The following is a 5,400-nucleotide window of genomic DNA, read 5'->3' on the forward strand; positions in this document are numbered from 1 at the left end:
CACATAAGTCACAGTGTATGGACAGAGAAAAATAGAAACTAATATCTAACGGTTACATTTCTCTGCTTAGCCATTCAGACAACACAAGTTTCATGTTAGATGCATTTTCAATATGATTCGAAAAGATAACCTTTTTTTCTAGTTTTAGGTAATGGCTAAAGGTCTACAAGAGCTAGTTCCAGGACAACAACCAAAAAAAAGCTACGGAGAAACCCTGTCTCAAAAATTAAAAAAAAAAAAAAAAGAGTCATATATATCACAAAATTTATTTATGATATGTATTGGTGCCAAAGAGAATTGGATTTCTAGCATCTATTTTAAACCACAGCTGTGGTCTAACTTACCTTGTTAAACTCATTTTAATGCATGTCACGTGTTAAATTAGGTTGAATACCCACATCATCACTGTTGATACGAATTTCAGAAACCATATTCCAGTTGTTAGCATGAGCAATGCCATTGTTGCTTCCCAAAGCGGCAGACCCTTGGAGTGAGTTGCATAGTGGGTGTATTCAGCTGGACTGGTAGCACTGAAATACTCATTAGCACTATGAGGGTCGAAAGTGTCACCTGGAACATGAACAAGAGCAGATTCCTGATCAGTAGTGAAGCTACCACACTTGTGTTCTCTTCTAAGCAAGTTTCAAGAACAGGGTCAGAATGTTGCTGAGGGGGAGAGAACGAGGAGAAAGGCGAGAAAATGGCGTTCACAGATTACAGTACCTACAGCCAAGCTGCAGCCCAGCAGGGCTACAGTGCTTACACAGCCCAGCCAACTCAACGATATGCACAGACCACCCAGGCGTATGGGAAACAAAGCTATGGAACCTATGGACAGCCTACTGATGTCAGCTCTACCCAGCCTCAGAGCACTGCCACCTACAGGCAGAGTGCATATGCAACTTCTTATGGACAGCCTCCCAAGGTGATACCACTCCAACTGCCCCCATGCATAGGGCAACCTGTACAAGGATGTGGCACTGGTGCTTATGACACCACCACTGCTCCAGTCACCACAACCCAAGCCTCTTGTGCAGCTCAGTCTGCATATGGCACCCAGCCTGCCTACCCAGCCTATGGCCAGCAGCCACTGCACCTGCAAGACCACAGGACGGTAACTGCCCACTGAGACTAGTCAACCTCAATCTAGCACAGGGGGTTATAACCAGCCCAGACTAGGGTATGAATAGAGTAATTACAGATATCCCCAGGTACCTGGGAGCTACCCCATGCAGCCAGTCACCGCACCTCCACCCTATCCTCCTACCAGCTCCTCCTCTTCACAGCCAACTAGTTACGATCAGAGCAGTTACTCTCAGCAGAACATCTAAGGGCAACCTAGCAACTATGGACAGCAGAGTAGCTATGGTCAACAAAGCAGCTATGGGAAGCAGCCTCCCACTAGTTACCCCCCTCCGACTGGATCCTACAGCCAGGCTCCAAGTCAATATAGCCAACAGAGCAGCAGCTACGGGCAGCAGAGTTCATTCTGACAGGACCACACTACATGGTGTCGGGAGCAGGAGTCTGGAGGATTTTCCGGACCAGGAGAGAAGCTGAGCATGAGTGGCCCTGATAACCGGGAGAGGAGAAGAAGGGGATTTAATCATGGAGGCATGAGCAGAGGTGGGCGGGGAGGAGGACATGTTGGAATGGGCATTAGAGAGCGAGGTGACATCAATAAGCCCAGTAGACCCATGGATGAAGGACCAAGTCCTGATCTAGGCCTTCCTATAGATCCTGATGAAGATTCTGATAACAGTGCAATTTATCTGCAAGGTTTAAATGACAATGTGACTCTGGATGATCTGGCAGACTTCTGTAAGCAGTGTGGAGTTGTCAAGATGAACAAGAGAACCAGGCATCACATGATGCACATCTATTTGGATAAGGGGACAGGAAAACCTAAAGGTGATGCCAACTGACAAGGCTGCTGTGGAATGGTTTGATGGAAAAGATTTTCAAGGAAGCAAACTTAAAGCTTCTCTTGCCCGAAAGAAGCCTCCAAAGAATAGCATGCGGAGTGGCATGCCACCTCATGAGGGCAGAGGGATGCCACCACCACTCCGTGGAGGTCATAATAGCCCAAGAGGTCCCAAAGGACCCATGGGTCGCATGGGAGGCATTGGAGGAGAAAAGAAGGATTCACCCCATGAAAACCTTGGGGCTCCTTAGCCCCTCTGGAGGAGGAAATATCCAGCACTGAGCCGAAGTTTGGCAGTGTCCCATGCCAGGCTGGGGAACCCAGAACTTGACCTGGAGAACAGAATGCAAGCAGTGTAAGGAACCAAACCTGAGGGATACCTCCCGCAACCCTTCCAACCTTCAGGATGTGATCGTGGCCAAGGCGGCAGTGGTGTCATGCAGTGAAAAAGAGGTGGACTTATGGATCGTGGTGGTCCTGGAGAAATGTTCTGAGGTGGCAGAGGTGGAGAGAAACGTGACTTCTGAGGAGGCCATAGCTTTGACCGGGGTGAACTTGGTGGAGGAATACGACATGGTCCTGAGGGTCCTCCTGGAACATTGATGGAGGAAATGATAGGAAGAAGAGGTAGACCTGGAAGACCTGGAAAACCTGCATAAAATGATAAAGGTGAGCACCATCGGGAACTCAGTGACTGGCCCTACTAGAGAGACCTGCAGAGCTGCATGGATGACCAGATTTATTTTTTAAAACCAGAAAATGTTTTAAATTTAAATTGCATATTTATAATGTTGGCTACAACATCATCATTAACACTGGCTGTACTTTAGTATTTTCACCATTTGTGAAGAAACATTAAAACAAGTTAAATGGTAGTTTGCTGAGTTTTTTTTCTTTCAAAGTTGCTGGTTTTAAAACTTGACAATAGGGACCCCTTGTGAGCACACTGAGTATCATTGTGGAAAAGCAAGAGGGCCTCTAATTGTCACAAAGTTCATGGTTGTGATTGTTTTCAAAAAGATTACAATGTTTATTAACTGTCAAAAATTAATGTTGCGGAGGGCCCATGGTGTCACCAGTATGGCTACCAGGAGCAAGCTCAGCGTCAGCATGTGGTCTCCCCCTTGCATGCCCAGTGTAAGTCCTAAACAACGTATGTAATCCATTGTGGTGTCGTGAAGGGTAATTTTCTCAGATTCCTGAAGAGAGTCACCTCTGTGACTTGTACCTGGAAGTGAAGGTAATTCAGTGTCGGCGGTAGGCTGAGGCACAATGCCATCATCATCATTTGCAGAAAGAAATCCTTCCGGCTTGGTTTCTTCAACCTTTAAGGAAATTTTGAGATCTTAGTTTTCATTAAAAATTTTCCTGATTTTGATTCACTTTAGAAAAACTTATCTGTTAATGCCAGGGCCTTGATTCATAGTCCACAAATATTTGTTTGCTCAGGGAAATTTTATCACTTTAACCATTGATATCGTGTAACCTTTGCTTCTTTCGTTTGATTCAAAGCTCAGAGATTGAGAATCTTAAAAGGGGACCTGTTCAGCTTTATGTGTGTGGGGGTGGGGTGGTCAGTGAATGACCTTCATAAGGTGGTTCTCTGTTTTCACCTGATGAGGCTGCCCTGGTGGCATGCAGCAAGGATGGGGTGGACTTATGGACTGTGGTGGTCCAGGAGAAATGTTCCGACGTGGCAGAGGTAAAGACAGAGGTGGCTTCTGAGGTGTCTGTAGCTTGGACTGAGGTAGTTTTGGTGGAGGAATACGACGTGGTCCTGAGGGTCCTCCTGGACCATTGATGGAACAGATGAAATGAAGAAGAGGTGGACCTGAAGGACTTGGATGACCTGTGTAAATGGATAAAGGCGAGCACAGTCAGGAACTTAGAGACTGGTCCTACTAGAGTGACCTGCAGAGCTGCATGGATGACCAGACTTATTTTTAAAACCAGAAAATGTGTGAAATTTATAATTCCATATTTATAATGTTGGCCACAACATCATGATTATTTCTGGCTGTACTTTAGTAGTTTCACCATTTGTGAAGAAACATGAAAACAAGTTAAATGGTAGTGTGCTGAGTTTTTTTCTTAAAAGATGCTGGTTTTAAGACTTGACAATGGGAACCCCTTGTGAGCATAATCAGTATCATTATGGAGAACCAAGAGTGCCTCTAATTGTAAAAAAGTTCATGGTTGTGATTGTTTTCAAAAACATTCCATCCCAGCACTTGGGATGCAGAGGCAGGCAGATCTCTCTGAGTTCGAGACCAGCCTGGTCTACAAGAGCTAGTTCCAGGACAGACTCCAAAACCACAGAAATCCCTGCTTCGAAAAACCAAAAACCAAAAAAAATAAAATTCCAAATGTTTATAAATTTTCAAAAAATTAATGTTGCAGAGGGTCCATGGTGTCACCAGTATGGCTTCCAGGGGCAGGCTCAGAGTCAGCATGTGGTCTCCCCCTTGCATGCCCAGGGTAGGTACTAAGGAACGTGTGTGATCAATTGTGGTGTCGTGAAGGGTAATTTTCTCAGATTCCTGAAGAGAGTCACCTCTGTGACTTTACCTGGAAGTGAAGGTAATTCAGTGTCGGCGGTAGGTTGAGGCACAAGGCCATCGTCATCATTTGCAGGAAGAAATCCTTCCGGCTTGGTTTCTTCAACCTTCAAGGAAATTTTGAGATCTTAGTTTTCATTAAAAATGTCACTGATTTTAATTCACTTTAGAAGAACTTATCTGTTAATGCCAGGGTCTTGATTTATAGTCCCCGAATATTTGTTTGCTCAGGGAATTTTTATCACTATAACCACTGATATCATGTAACCTTTGGTTCCTTTCTGTTTCATTCAAAGCCCAGAGTTTGAGAATCTTAAAAGGGGACCTGCTCAGCTTTATGTGTGTGTGTGGGGGTGGGTGGGCAGAGAATGACCTTCATAAGGTGGCTCTCTGTTTTCACCTGTTGAGGCTGCCCTGGTGGCATGCAGCGAGAATGATATGGACTTATGGACCGTGGTGGTCCTGGAGAAATGTTCCGAAGTGGCAGAGGTGGAGACAGAGGTGGCTTCTGAGGTGTCTGTAGCTTGGACCGAGGTGGCTTTGGTGGAGGAATACGACGTGGTCCTTCGGGTCCTCCTGGACCATTGATGGAACAGGTGGAATGAAGAAGAGGTGGACTTGGAGGACCTGCGTAAATGGATAAAGGCGAGCACAGTCAGGAACTTAGAGACCGGCCCTACTAGAGAGACCTGCAGAGCTACATGGACGACTACATTTATTTTTTAAAACCAGAACATGTTTAAAATTTATAATTCCATATTTGTAATATTGGCCACAACATCATGTTTATACTGTCTGTACTTTAGTATTTTCACCATTTGTGAAGAAACATGAAAACAAGTTAAATGGTAGTTTGCTGAGTCTTTTTCTTTTAAAGATGCTTGTTTTAAGATTTGACAATGGGAACCCCTTGTGAGC

General features: G+C 45.0%; 1 pseudogene; it reads left to right on the plus strand.

Annotated features, from left to right (window-relative positions):
* Positions 1 to 300: 300 nt before the first annotated feature.
* LOC130875526 (RNA-binding protein EWS-like) lies at positions 301 to 5,165 on the plus strand (annotated as a pseudogene).
* The last annotated feature ends 235 nt before the right edge of the window (positions 5,166 to 5,400 follow it).

Source organism: Chionomys nivalis, chromosome 6 (genome assembly GCF_950005125.1).
Source record: "Chionomys nivalis chromosome 6, mChiNiv1.1, whole genome shotgun sequence".
Lineage (NCBI taxonomy): Eukaryota > Metazoa > Chordata > Mammalia > Rodentia > Cricetidae > Chionomys > Chionomys nivalis.